Raw genomic sequence first — 15,607 nt, forward strand, 5'->3', positions numbered from 1 at the left:
GAAACAGGAGGATCTCGAGTTCAAAGCCAGCCTCAATAAAAGCGAGGGGCTAAGCAACTCAGTGAGACCCTGTCTCTAAATAAAATACAAAATAGAGCTGAGTATTGGCTGAGTGGTTGAGTGCTACTGAGTTCAATCTCTCGTACCAAAAAAAAAAAAAAAAGTTCTTCCTGGGACCAGAAAGGTGGTAAAAATTTCACATTTCAGGGTCTAGTCCTTGTCCAAACACCAGCTTTGGTCAGTCACAGTAAATCTGACACTGATACACTCCCAAGAAATTATTGTGTGGAGAATAATACACTGCCATTTGTTCAATCACAATGAACAAATAGGGCACAGGACTAATGATGGAGGCAATGGTGTGATGGAAAGCTCTTGGGTCACTGAGGTTATTTGATGGCTTTACTGGTTGATTTCTCAGTGAGCACATTACTTCCAGGTGTAGGAGATACATTTCCTCTAGAGTTCCCTATATGCTACAGTATGAACAACGGTCCTTGTTTTGTAGTCACCACCCCTTTATGTATGTCCTACGTGGTTATTTTCCCCCATTGGTATGATTTTTAACTCCTGTGAAGGCTAAGGAGGATCTTGGAACTTGGCATGATATGAGAATAGGATAGGCTGTTCTGGGGTAATAAATAAACTGTTTTTTATTTAAAGACTGGGTCTAAGATGCTTAGCCTTGCTAAGTTGTTGAGGCTGGCCTTGAACTTGTGATTCTCCTGCCTCAGCTTCCCAAGTCTCTGGGATTACAGGAATTGCCACCACACCTGGCAAGGCTTGTTTTCATTCATGCTGATGTCAGAGGGTTCAACGGAGCAGTTCTTCTCTAAGCAGCAAATTTATGAATCAAGTCTTCTTCCATGCTGTGAGTCTTCCATCTTGGAACATGTGTTAGTCAGGGTTCTCTAAAGGAACAGAATCAATAGGATACTCACATGCATGGTTATAAATGGGGATTGATTAGGATGGTTTACATGATCAGAGGCTGGAGGGTCCCACAATGGCTGTCTACAGACTTGAGAGCCAGAGGAACCAGCAACTGCTCAGTCCAAGAACCTGGAGCCCCAGAACAAGAGGGACCAATGATGCAGCCCCAGTCCAAGACTAAAGGCCTGGAAGCTCCCTGAAAAATCAATGATAAGAGTCCATGTTGGAAGAGTCCACCTTGGAAGGAACTCAGTCTGATATCCGTGGACTATGGTAGCAGCATTCTACTTACCTGCTCAAAAAGAATCTAGCATGCATCCACCTGGGCTTCCTCCTTCTTCTGCCTTTTGTTCCATCCAGCCTGTTGGATGGTACCACTCACATTCAGCTTAGGTTTTCCCTCAGTTTGCTGTCCCACGTGCCAATCATCTCTGGAAATACTCTCATTGACACACCCAGAGAATCTCTGATTCCTAAGCATCTCTAATCCATTCAAGTTGACAATGCAGATTAGCCCTCATAGAACCTTCATTAACCAGGCAGATGGAGAAAGACAGCCTAAAAGATTGTGAGAGACGTTTTATGCAAAGGGAACATGGGGAAATGATAGTCTTCCTCTGTCCTGGAAAATGAAATAAGTTTTCTGAATACACAGAATTGTTTCTGCCACAATCATTTTTTTCCTAAACAAAGGATCTTTCTGTAAATATCAGTTTCACCTTCCCATTTCAATTTCACGTTTTTGGATTCTATAAATTTCCTACTAACTGGGAGAGACAAAATATAACTTTCATATCCTAGTGACATTATCAAAAATATTTAATCTACATAAGCATTTTAATCTGTATAAACTTGGGCTGGGGATGTGGCTCAAGTGGTAATGTGATCGACTGACATGCGCATGGCGCTGGGTTCGATTCTCAGCACCACATAAAAATAAAATAAAGATGTTGTGTCCACGGAAAACTAAACAATAAATATTTAAAAATTCCCTCTCTCTCTCTCTCTTAAAAAAAATTATAAAAAAATCTAGAATTGGGCTGGGGATGTGGCTCAAGCGGTAGCGTGCTCGCCTGGCATGCGTGCAGCCCGGGTTCGCTCCTCCGCACCACATACAAACAAAGATGTTGTGTCCGCCGAAAACTAAAAAATAAATATTAAAAATTCTCTCTCTCTCTCTCTCTCTCTCTCTCTCTCTCTCTCTCTCTCTCCTCTCTTACTCTCTCTTTAAAAAAAAATCTAGAATGTTCCTTGATTTGGAAGAATATTCTAATTATACACCACTCTCTATAGATAGAAAAACACTGACCCTACTCGCTCTCCCTGTACTTTTAGAAAAACTTAATCTTCTGTGTTAGGCAGCTTTTTCATCATAGTGACCAAAATATCCAACAAGAACAACTGAGAGGAGGAAAAGTTTATTTGGGGCTCCTGGTTTCAGAGGTTTTAGTCCATGGATAGCCAACTCCATAGCTCTAGGCTCAAGATGAGGCAGCACATCATAGGGGAAGGGCCCAGCAGAGGAAAGCTGCTCAGTTCATGGCATAGTCAGGAAGCAAAGAGAGCGGAAGGTTGGGGATGGGAAGGGGCCACAGAGAAGATCAACCCTTCTAGCGCATGCTCCAGTGACCTACCTGTCTAGCCACATCCCCACCTGCCTGCAGTTACCATTCAGTCAGTCCATTCAAACTAGGATGGACTGATTAGGTTACAGCTCTGATAATCTAATCATCTTACCTCTGAATATTCCTGCATTAACAGGAGCTTTGGGGGATACATCATATCCAAATCATACATTTCTGTCCCTGGCCCCCAAAAGCTCATGTCCATCTCACAATGCAAAATGTGTTTATTTCATCTCCAAGAATCCCATAGTCTACAGTTTTAGCATTACCTAAAAGTCCAAATCCAAAGTTACATCTGAGACTCAAGGCAAATTTTTGGTTGTGAGCCCCTATAAAAATCAAAAGTTACATCTATCCAATATACAGTGGGACAGAGTAAAGTGTGCCATTCCAAAATGGAGGAATAAGTGTATAAAATGATGATATGGGACCAAAACAAGACCAAACGCAGCTGGGTAAACAGGTCTGAGAACTCTGCCTTTAACTCAATGTGCAGCATGTATGACCTATGGTGGCAATATGTTATTTGCAAAGGGCTTGGGAAGCCTCAATCCTTTGGCCTTGACAGTTGTAGTGCACATAGGCTCTCTTTTAGCTTGGCTCTCTCTGCGACTAGCAGCTTTTCTTTGCAGACAGTCCACATTACTGGCATCTTTTAATTCCAGGGGTCTCCATTCCAGATTTAGTTTCACCTTCACAACTTCTTGCATGGCTATCTCAGGGGCAGCCTGCAGGCACTCTCATCCTGCTACACTTTACCTGGCCTCCCAGGCCTTCCTTTGAAATCTTGGTGGAAGCCTTTGTGACACCCTAACTTCAGCATCCTGCATTCCTGCAGAACCAGCACCATATGGATGATATCAAAGTCTGGCATCAGTTCACACAATACCTGGGTCCCCTGGCTCAGAATGGTGAAACAACTTCCTAGTTCTCATGTGTGAGCAGGGTGCCCTGATGATCTCTTCCCAAAGGAATTTCCCTTTCTATACCCTGGAGCCTGTATGGGGGTATAATCTTATAAATTCCTGAGGTGCCTCTAAAGCATCTTTTTTATTATTTCTGTGAAAAGTACTTAGCATCTCTTTAGGAGTTATAATCTCTTCAATAACCACAACTTCTTTGGCCCCAGATTTATAAGCATTTTTCTGGTTGAATTGCAAGTTTTTGAAATCCTTTAGTTCTGCTTTCTGTTGTTAACTCTCACAGTAAACCTGGCTAAAAGCTGCCAGCTATCCATGCAACCTCCTGAATGTTGTGCTGTCTTGAAATTTCTTCTACAAGATTAATTAGTCCATCACCTTTAAATTCATCCTCACACAAAATCTCAGGACATGGACAAATGTAGCCAAATTCCTTGCTAGAATGTAACACAGGTAGCCTCTGGTAAAATTCCTAATAGAGTCCTCATTTCCTTCTGAAACCTCAAGAGCACAGTCCACATTCCTCTCAATATTCTGGCCTTCTCAACTCCTACCAGACTCACACATTAAACTATGCTTATAACATTCTAAAGTTTTCTAATCCGCTCCCACCAACGACCCACACAGAGGAGATCAACTGGGTTTAAAAGAGCTGGATACAACATTAAGCTAAGAAAGTGGCAAAAAACCACGTGACACAGTAGTTTTCAAATCAAGGGAGGGATGGCTCTGAGATCTTAAGGGTCAGCTTCCACTCTGGAAAGAGCGCTGAAAAAAGAGACCATGAGCCCATGTTTCCTTTATATTATCGTGGAGACATCAGAGGGGGATAAGGTTTCAAGAATGGAGTCTTGTTGCCTCATGGTCAGCAGACTGATTCACATCCTGGCGGGTCGCACCCATCTCAGGTGCTGTGTGGGATCTTAGGCAGAGCTAGAGACAGAGGCACAGCTGCATCATGCGTTCAATCCCGGACAGGGAGTTGGCAGAGCCAGTCCTATCCCCTCAAGAAGCTACTATGTGCAATACAATCCACACATAGCCCACTCGTGACAATCTGTATCTCTAAACTTTTTCAAACTCCTCTGCAGACCATTTCCAAAGACTTCTGAACCAGGTGGCCTGGGTAGTCACAGAAACAACCTCTCTTGTCTGTACCAATTTCTATGTTAAGCAGAGTTTTTGTCACTGTGACCGAAATACCTGACAAGAATAACTCAGAGGAGGAAAGTTTATTTGGGGCTCATAGTTTCAGAGGTCTTAGTCCATAGGTGGCTGACTCCATATCCCTGGGCCCAAGGTGAGGCAGCACATCATAGGGAAGGGTCCAGCACAGGAAAGCTGTCAGCTCATAGCACATTCAAGAAGCCGAAAGAGCAAGATGGGAAGGGGCCATAGAGAAGAACAACCCATCTAGGGCATGCTCCAGTGACCCACCTCCTCCAGCCACACCTCACCTGTTCACAGTTACCATTCAGTCAGTCCATTCAAACCAGGATGGACTGATTAAGTTAGAGCTCTCCTAATCTAATCGGTTTGCCTCTGAATATTCCTGCATTAACAGGAGCTTTGGGGGGACAGCTCATATTCAAACCATAACATCTTCCCATATACAACAAAGAGTATCGCTCTAGGACAATGTTTCCAAATTCTTAGCAGATGCCGATCATTGTTTTGTTTTGTTATTTGACAAGGGGTTTCACTACGTTGTGCTGGCTGGCCTGGAACTCAGTATTCTCCTGCCTCAGCCTGCAGAGTGGCTGGAGTCACAGGCATGAGCCACCTCACCTGGCTGATGTCAATCATTGTGATTCAGAAATTCCCAAAATTCTTTAGGAATTTCAGAACCCTAAGCTCTTAAAAATGCTGCAAATTCTTCCTATTCTTATTCATTATTAATATCTGAAACAGATTTGTTTAACATTTGAAAATATTAAATTTACATATAAAGAAATTTAGCGTATAATGAATATATCAACACTGAAAGACATCAGTGCACATTAATAGGTAGTAATAATACAACGTGACATTCAGATCTACTGGTAAGGTTTAGAGCATTGTACAGAATTTCATGTGAATATTGCTGATTTAATATTTTTCTTCCTGAATTTGTTCTTTCCTGATATACTGCTCATTTGTACAAGGTAGTCCATACTGTCTGATTGGATTGGGCTGTTTCTATCCTAGGTACTTCTGTCCTGTGAGTTTCCAGGAGTGTGATGCCTGTCTTGGTCTCCACACCAAATCCTTCTAGAAAAAGGCTGGACAGGAATTCCAGCATGGACGCACTAAGCCAGGCCTGCACTGGTTTGCTGGCTTTGACAGCCAACCTCTCACCAGCCATATTCTTGCCACCCTTGGCTGCCCTTTGAAGTGTTCTTTACCTTTTATCCTACTTCCTATTTATTTTTCAAGCTCTCCCAAAAGTTGCTTCCCTGTCAGGATCTCTAGGTTTCCCTTCTTATTCTTCTTGCACCTTTTCCCCTGATTTGATGGTCGGCCTTGCCTGCCTTGGTACCCCCTGCTTACCTCATAGGCCTGAGGACAGCCAAGTCCCATTGCTATCCATGCCCAGGTGACACATAGGTGTTGATAATGCACATTACCTCTGTAAGCCTTCTCAGGAAATACATATGTAAAAGTATTGTCTTATATCTATACATTGAGAAAAAAGTATTTTTGTATGTTATCTCAATCTCCAGACACTCAGAGACCAAGACGACAACAGACATTATTATTTTTTTCCATCTGAAGACCAGAAAAATTGATGCATGTGTTAAGTGTCATAAATTTAAATAATTCTGAACATTTAACAGAGGAGGACAGGGATGGATGCTTCCCTTTTGTTCTTTGAACAGATAATTGAATGGCGACTATGTGCCAGGCACTTAATCCAGCTTTTATTCTGTTGTTCCAAATTCGCTAGGAGAGAATCACTCATATTAGTGAAAAGGAATAGGGTTCTATAATTATGATATTTCAGCTAGAGATTCATAACAAGAGGTTATAGAGGTAGATCCCACGTTGTTCGAATGACCTTTAGAATGATCAAATCTTGTTTGAGCACTTTCAGTAAATTGTTCCTTCCTTTATTGTTTCTTCATTGACCCATCTTCACAGCCAGGAGAGGAGCACATGGAGCATGAGTCAGAGATGGTGACTTGGGGTTTTCCAGGGCATGAAGTGCTTTCGCTAACACTAATATAAGCCTCTAATATAAGCCTCACAATTCTCTGTAGGAACAGGGCCAGGTTTGTCATCATTACATAGATGAAACCGAGGCTGGGAGCAAAACGAGATCCAAGGACAAATCCACACTTATCCTATTGACACACCGGAATGGTATTTGAAGAACCCTGTGTGGGTTGGTAATGTGGCAAGAACGTGGCTGATAATTTAATTTCACCCAACTGGAAAATTAAGACAATTAAATGAATCTTGAAGTTCCATTGAGAAACCCACCCCAGTTTTTAACAACACAGAAAGGCAAAGAGGGACTGTATTTGTAGCTTCACGCTAGCATTACTTTTCCTGTGTTCCTGTTTCCCTTATTACCACTCGGAAGCCTTGTTGCAGCCCAAGTTCCGCTGCACAAAGTTGCCCAGTAACCATGGTTTCAGCCCCGTGGGCCACCATGGTTATACCTACATGGCATAAGCATATGATGCAGCCAGCTCTGTGGCAAGTAAACCAAAAAGCAGCCGGGGTGATGCTGGAATTGCCATCAGGAAGTAGCACAGTGCAGTGGTTGAGAATGTGGGACACTAAGTAGCCCGAGTACAACATCTGGCTTCATTGTTCATGAGTGGTACAACATGAGCAATCGAGTTACTGCCTCTGTAAATCGGGCTCCTGATCCGTAAACGGATAAATAATGGCACCAACATCAGAGATTGTTATGAAGATTGAATATCAAAGTATCTAAAACACATTAATGTGGAAGAGAAGTTTCTTATTATTATCTACTTATTTAGTAGGTATGTATGTATAAATGTGAAAGCAAAGAAATTATCTGTAAAGAAGCATGCAGTACTGAGAATAGTGATTATTATAGGGAAAGGGTTGAGAGATGTGGTGAAGGGTTTGAGAATATGCAGACTTTTAACATTTACTTTTTTTATAAATTTTAAATTTTCTTCTTGTTTTTATTTGTTACTAAGGGATTGAACTCAAGGGCAGTTTGCCCACTGAGCTACATCCCCAGCCCTTTTTATTTTTCATTTTGAGACAGGGTCTTGCTAAGTTGCTGAGGGTCTCACTAAATTGTTGAGGCTAGCCTCAAACTTGCAATCCTCCTGTCTCAAAATATAAAATAAAAAACTCTGGGGATGTAGTTCTCTGATAGAGTGCCTCTGGGTTTAATCCTCATAACTGCCAAATAAATAAATAAATAAATGAGTGATTGATCCGGGCATGGTCATATGCACCTGCAATCCAGCTTCTCAGGAGCTGAGGCAGGAGGATCACAAGTTCAAGATCAGCCTGGACATGGGCTGGGGATGTGGCCCAAGCTGTAACGTGCTCGTCTGGCATGCGCGGGGCACTGGGTTCAATCCTCAGCACCACATAAAATAAAATAAAGATGTTGTGTCCACCGAAAACTGAAAAGATCAGCCTGGGCAACTTAGCAAGACCCTAACTCAAAATAAAAAGGACTGAGGATGTAGCTCACTGGTAAGAGTGCTTACCTAGCACACATAAAGCCTTGGATTCAATCCACAGGTATTGAATAAAGGGGAAAAAAGAAAGAAAGAAGGAAGGAAGAAAAAGGAAAAGAAAGAAAAAGGTATATTGATGATTATTTTTCCACTTCTTAGTAAGGAGAGACTTTTATTCAAAAAGATTATTGCAAGGCGAGTAAGGGTTGTAATAGGGGAGAGGAGCCATTGCAACCAGAGAATGCTTAGTCTACATGCATCCTGGGGGGTAGGGGTTAGGCAAGAGGTTTTTTTCTGTGATAGAGAAGAGTAAACAAGTCTAGGATGACCCCGATAAGGGAAGCGGATGAAAGAGTAATGGATGGGATAGCAGATCTGAGGCCAGCCTGCTCTCAAGGGGCCACATGCTGGCTCAGGCTGAGGGTGGGTAAAGTTCAGGGGCCTGTTGGAAGGAAAGAATTTAACCAAAGTTTGTCTAAAAAGTGTTTTGTTCCAATTGATCAGCTGGGATAAGCAGTTGAGCTAATCATTTACAAGGCAAAGAAAGATAAGTTGAAGACCTGTGTCTATCCTTGTCAGAGGTAAACAAGAGGGGCTTTGGTGAGTCTTAACTAAGTCATGTGAGAAGCATGGATCTTTGCAGTGCACCATTTTTCCAGGATAGGAAGGGTAGGAGGATTTCATAAACTGTTTTCCAGGATCACAGGGCTCAAGAAAAATTCAATATAGTCAGGTTGCAAATTATACCTTTCCTATTTCTTATATGGTTATATTTCCGATAAAGGATAAAGTATAGGCTTCAGCATGACCTGAGACTCCTGGATGAAGAGGGACAGGGCTGTATAGAAGAGGAGGCTTCGGGAAAGGGCTCATTTTATGATTCCCTTGGCAAACTGATCCATTTGGAATGAGCTTCCTTGGTACCATGGCTCTCGGCATTTCTCTCTGACACACAAGTGGATCGATGAGAAATAAAATGAGGCAATACTCATGTAAATGCTGCAACCACATTTTATTTCAACCCATGTGATGTTGATTCTGCAGCCTCTGAGGGCCTTCAGCTCTTTCTCCATGCTCGGGCGAGTTCTTGCCTTTAGCTCAGCATTGAAATGCTGCTCACAAACAGATTTCTGCTGCAGGATTCTCTTGGCTTCCTATGGACATCTGAATGTTTTCCTGTGCTGCTTACTTTGCCATTTGTCAGAATCCAAACACCTCCCTGAAATTGCAAGGCCTTCTATACCAATTTGTACCCAGAGCAGCATCGTAGCATCTCCTCTCTCTCTCTTTCTTTCTTTCTTTCTTTCTTTCTTTCTTTCTTTCTTTCTTTCTTTCTTTCTTTCCTTCCTTCCTTCCTTCCTTCCTTCCTTCCTTCCTTCCTTCCTTCCTTCCTTCCTTCCTTCTTCTTTCTTTCTTTCTTTCTTTCTTTCTTTCTTTCTTTCTTTCTTTCTTTCTTTCTTTCTTTCTTTTTCTTTCTTTCTTTTGATGCTGGAGATGAAACCCAGGGCCTTGCACATGCTAGGCGAGCTCTATGCTGCTTAGCTATATCCCCAACCCTTTCATAGCCTTCTGTGCTGCAATAACTGAGATCCAGGGCTGCTAACTCGTTCTGCAATAAATCTGGGCAATCTCCTCCTTCCTACAACTTGCTATATTTCCTGGAAGCTAGCCTGGACATAGAGTAGAGAGAGATGACCACTGACTGTGGAGTTCTTAAGTCTGCCCTATTCCTCTGTCAACATCTTTAGTAAATGTTCCTGCCAGATTCTGAGCAGTCAGGCTCTGATTTACTTCCCCTTGCAAAAGCCAAGGGAATAAAGCTGTCAAGTACAAGCTGATGATTTGAACTAAATCTGAGGATTTGTGAAAATGCTCAAAATCCAAGTGGGGAATGAGGAACAGCTGCTTGGCGACTAAAACTGGGAACTGGGTGAAATTTGTCTGGCAGTTCCCACTTGCCCTTCCTCTTCCTCCCATTTCCTCTTTCCTAAAGAGACTCCTCTCTCCCCCTCCTCCCTGCGACTTCAGGAACCAGTGCCCTCTCCCCTTATCAAAAACAAAACAAAAACTGCTGTTTTGAAAGGAAGGATGTGAATCATGGAATCCTATAAGAACTAGAAGGAACTTCAGTGAGTTATCAAATCCAACTCCCCCATTCTGTGAAATGCCTGTGACTCCACATTTGGAAATCTAAATCTAGCTCTTTTTCTTTACAAATTGGAAGGTTCTAATTATGTTTTTATCCTAGAGGTGCAAGAAAAGAGGTAACTTTTCATCTGTTGTTCTTCCTCCTTCCCCTAGAGGCAGTTTCTCCTAATAAAGAAGAGTATTCTGTGGCACCCCAAAGAAGAAGCTGTAAAACATTCAGAAATATTCTTGCATCCAGTGCACTAAAAAAACACTGAAGCAATGTGAACTGTGAGCATAAGACTCTTAAAAGGGAGGCATTGATTAATTAGGGAAATGGGTATGGGCAGAATCTTTAGTCAAGATTATCAGCTTCTTGCTAGTCTCCCTCCTCTGCCCCCCCCCCCCCAGGACTAGGGATTGAACCCAGGGCCTCCCATATGTTAAGCAAGCACTCTACTGCTGAGCTACACCCACAGCCAGCCCTTTTTGTTTGATTTTTAGATAGGTTCTTACTAAGTTGTCCAGACTGGCCTGGAACTTGTATTTGTCTTGCCTCAGCCTCCCAAGTCACTGGGATTACAAATGTGTGACACCATGCCTGGTTGAACTATCACTCTTAACACATTAAGATCTGCAGAGAATTCATAAATAGGAGTAGGAATAAGATAGCTGAAATGTTATTCCCAGCTCAACAACTGCAGGGAATTGATAACTACAGTTCTGTGTCACTTAACAATGGAGACCCATTCTGGGGAAAAAAAAAAAAGTGCCTGTTGGTTTCATGGTTTAGAGAACATCATGGTAGAGTATACTCACACAAACTAAGATACACTATCAATAGTGTAGCAATACACTGTCAGGGGACCTTTGTCATATAAGCTGTCCATCCTTGACTAAAATGTTATGGGATGTGTTACTGTACACCTTGGACGGAGAACTCCTATTTTGTTCTGGGTCAACTTCTCCATTTGCAGTCCCATACTATAGCTAAAGCCACCTAAGTCCAGGAGAGCAGGCATCTGACCAAGCCAATGTCAATCAGTACATTTTTATTCCTCTGGCCATTATGACTGATTTAGATTTGGGCACTAGATCCAGGATGGTCCATCCATGAATCCCAGTCTTGTGTTGCAGCTCCCTGGAAGACTCTCTCCCTCTCATTGAACTTGAACATCAAGGGGTCGGGAGGCTGGAGCTGTTACTTCAACCAACTACTGAGGACCTGAGAATGGAACCAGCAGACCCAGGATGGCAGAGTCAACGAAGAAACAGAGAAATTTGTGTCTCTTTCACATTATTTGAGGCCTGAATCAGGCCTCTCCTAAAACAAGTTCTCAATTCCATGAAGCAATAAATTTCTATTCTCCTTAATCCAATTTGAGTTCCTTTTCTACCATTGCATACTTAGAGTCCTATTTAAGAGAAACAATAAGATTAACATATAAGAGGTACTTAAAGGGGTTTTTGAATGAATAAATGAATAAAACATTAATTTTTATTGTACCACACAGTTAAATACACCTGCACGTACTTCAGCCCTTTACAGTTCCTTTCTTCAAGTGCATTCAAAGAGCATCAATTTAAACTTTTTGTGTGTACACATGTAGTATTATTGTACCAAAGCAACTTTTATACTTTTAATGTTTAACATCAAGCATCAGCTTTCCTTTCCAGTGGGGGGAAAAAAAGAAAATTTAAAAATAAAGAAGCTTACAATACAGAATGTAAATTTCACATGAGATGCTATAGGTTTCACCTGTTTAAACTTGAAATCAGTAAATGTTAAGTATGATTTTGTTCAAGATGAGTAGAGCTCATGTGGAGGGAACAAGAAGGAATGACAGTAAAGATGGCAAAAAGAAGAAAATCATTGGAGGATTTCCAAACCAAGGGGTTATCCTCTCAGAAAAGAGGAAAAATTAGAATCCCTTCAAAAAATTTTGGATGCTATTATTGCTCCACTGTAGATGAACACATTTAGCTGGGCATGGTGGCACACAGCTGTAATCCCAGTGACTCAAGAGGCTGAGGCAGGAGGATTGCAGGTTCTAGGATATCCTCTGCAAATTAGTGAGGCCCTAAGCAACTTAGTGAGACCCTGCCTTAAGATAAAAAATAAATAAAAAGGGCTGGGAATGTAGCTCAGTGGGAAAGGGCCTAGGTTTCAATCCCTAGTACCAACAAACAAATAAGTAAACACATGAACTCAGAAATTGTACAGAGCATAGATTATTTTAAGGCTTGAATCTCCAAAAGCAGAAACTCTTTAAGGACGCAGTAAATTGTATAAACTGGTTCAATCCTGTATAAACATTTTGCCAGCGTGTGGGAAAAGAAAATTTATCTTTTGACCAAAGTTTTGAAGATCTATTACTAATTAAGTACCAAAAAACGTAATGGCTTAATACAACCATTTTTTTTTTTTTTGCATGTGTTTGTATAGGTAAGAAATTTGGGAATGGTTCCTCTAGAAAGTCCATCCACTCTGCTTTATGTGGGGCAGAAAGGTCTGGGACATACACTTTCAAGGTGGAATTTTTCCTCACATGTCTTTTGTCCCAAGATTCCTGGCTTTTCTTTCTCTCCACCCAGCATCACAGCCCCAAGGGCCTACTCACATGGTAGGCTTCTCACAGCATAATTTTACTTCTTTGAAGTGGGAAGTAGATGTTAACAAGCCAGTTGAAGAATATACCAGGCCAGGTACAATGTCACTGTCACCATAATCTATTGGTAAAAATCAGTCATGGAGCCTGTCCAAGTTCAAGGGGGAGTGACAAGGTCATATTACAGAAAAGCAGTGGCATCCAGAAATATTGTTGTGGCCCTCTTTAGAACACACAAATGTGCCACAACCTATATAATTTTATTCTAAGAAATTTGTCATATGAAAATAATGCCAAGAAATGTATCAGAGCAGAGATATTCATCTCAGCTTTTGTAGCAAAGAAAGAAACTTCCTACATGTCTACTAATAGATCAAAGTCTAAGTGAATCATCACTTAACAATTAACAGCAATGTGAGCTGGGGATGTAACAGTGGTAGATTGCTGGCTTAGTATATATGAAACCTTGGGTTCAATTCTCAGTACCAGAAAGAAAAAAAAATCTGTTACTAACTGACAGCAACATAAAGCCAAAATAATTTTTAAAATTTAATGTGAAGAAACATTGTTGTAAAAAGAGAAAAAGTAAAATAAAGAAGCATGTGCACTATGATGATAATTATATAAAAGCCTGTATGCATCTGGACAAAGAAAATAAGTAGAAATGAAGATAATTGCATTGAAGTGCTAATATGTTCATGCCTTACATTTTTTCTCTTTATTGTTATGGCTTCACACACACACACAAAAATTAAAATTAGAAGAAAAGAAGAGAATTAAAATCTTAAATATCAGTGTTCTGTACTTGGCAGATACATGTACTAATAAAGTTCAGGGAAGGCAAAGAAGGTCCACAGTTCCCTATAATTCATTCAGATTTAGACCAACTTCCAGGTCAGAAGATCCACAGATATTTCTTTTCTTTTCTTTTCTTTTTTTTAAACATGCCACAATTTTTATTGCAACATGCCCATTTTTGTGAGAGTGGGGAGTTTGATCTCAAAACAATGTTCTACTTAAGGCTCTTTTATACAGAAATCGCCATCATGACTGCTATTAAAAATGTCTTTCATGTTGCAAGACTCACATGGTAAACATAAAACTCCCACACTTATTCAGTACTGTACAGTCAATGAAAAACAAAAAGGCATTAACAACAGCTATTTCTTTTAAAAAGATATTCAGGCGGCTGGGGCTGTAGCTCAGAGGCAGAGCGCTTGCCTAGCATATGTGAGGCACTGGGTTCAATCCTTAACACCACATAAAAATAAATAAAATAAAGGCATTCTGTCCATCTACAATTACAAAAAATAAAAATAATAAAAAAGCTATGCAGATAATAGGAATTAACACTGAGGTATTAGGACAAATGGATAACACAGTTAATGAAACTTAACTGACATTCCTTTTGGGAGATTAAGCTCATTTTTAAAAAGTGCTTTTAATGCATGGTGTTATATTCATGCTGCCATGTCACAAAAGAAGGCTTACCACAGCAAGTGAGCTATATGAATGCTCCAGTGCCTCACAAAACTACAATCAAGTGCAACTATAAATAATACTGAAAAAAGTTCACCATCTGACCAATGGGTATTACTTTCAAGACATTCAATCTGCTTACCCTTTGCAGTATTCTAGACTGTTCACATTGACAATCACATTCATTGTAGTGCTTGCTGTAAGGGAGGCATATAACCAGTTGTTTTGGCTAAAATAAGACAGGAAGGCATTCCTTGGGCTCTACATAAAAAAGTAACTGTATTAAAGAGCCTAATGGCAGTCACTTACAGGCTGCTTAAATGAATGATATCACCTTTATTCACTGTGTTGGAAGGGCCCAGTGGAAAGGGAAAAGATAAAAACAAAAACAAAAAACACCTAATGCTATTCTGGTGGACTGAGCTGGAAAAATGAAACCTCCTTAAGATCCAGACAGCACTTGATGGTCATTTTATAACGATTTTCCTTCAAGTGAAACCACTACATTGCCTCCCAGTTTCTCTCCCAGTGTTGACGGGTCCTTAATATCATCCAAGCCATTTACTTGCCACTAGAGTATAATACCTGTAAATTTCTTTTTAATGACATCTTTAGAGCTAGCATAAATCATCTTGCTTTTTAAGGGTGCACTTTCAGGAGCCCAGAATATAAATACTAGGTCTTCTTCTTTCTTAGGACAAAGCATATCAACACTCATTCAGAGGTAGCAATTTCACAAAAGATGTGTAAGGGTCGTCTAAGTATCACCAATGTCACCCACCAAGATCTGCTTTGCTTCTTCTACAATTATTTGTCTTTTGTCATCACTTAAGCAGAAGAGAACTGCTTTCTTTTTCTTTTCTTTTTTTTTTTTTGTTCTCATGTAAAAGATTTTAAAAATTTTGATGACTTCATCATTCACTGTAACCCCAGATGTCATAGTGCCTGCAACTGTGACTATGGCAGCAGCTCCAGCTCTGTGGATCTGGGAGGAGAAGGAGGGGTAGGCAGGCGCGGCCAGATATTTCTATTTATAATTAATCTGGGTTTTGACCTCTCATCCTTGGAATGCTGATTGTCATGGAAGCAATAATTACCATATTAGTCTTGCTATGTTCCTAAGACTGTGATATGAGATTTAAAAAATGCTCTGAAAACTTACTGTGATGCACAACACAAGGTGATATTTTAATCTTTATTGTAAAGAACCAATTCAAAGTTTGAAAAATTGTCGGTGGCAATTTGGCATGGGAATT

At 40.7% G+C, this 15,607-nt stretch overlaps 1 pseudogene; it reads right to left on the minus strand.

The window, feature by feature from the left end:
* Window positions 1-14,823: 14,823 nt before the first annotated feature.
* LOC113201491 (cofilin-2 pseudogene) lies at window positions 14,824-15,291 on the minus strand (annotated as a pseudogene).
* Window positions 15,292-15,607: the final 316 nt, after the last annotated feature.

This window comes from Urocitellus parryii, chromosome 5 (genome assembly GCF_045843805.1).
Source record: "Urocitellus parryii isolate mUroPar1 chromosome 5, mUroPar1.hap1, whole genome shotgun sequence".
In the NCBI taxonomy this organism is placed as follows: domain Eukaryota; kingdom Metazoa; phylum Chordata; class Mammalia; order Rodentia; family Sciuridae; genus Urocitellus; species Urocitellus parryii.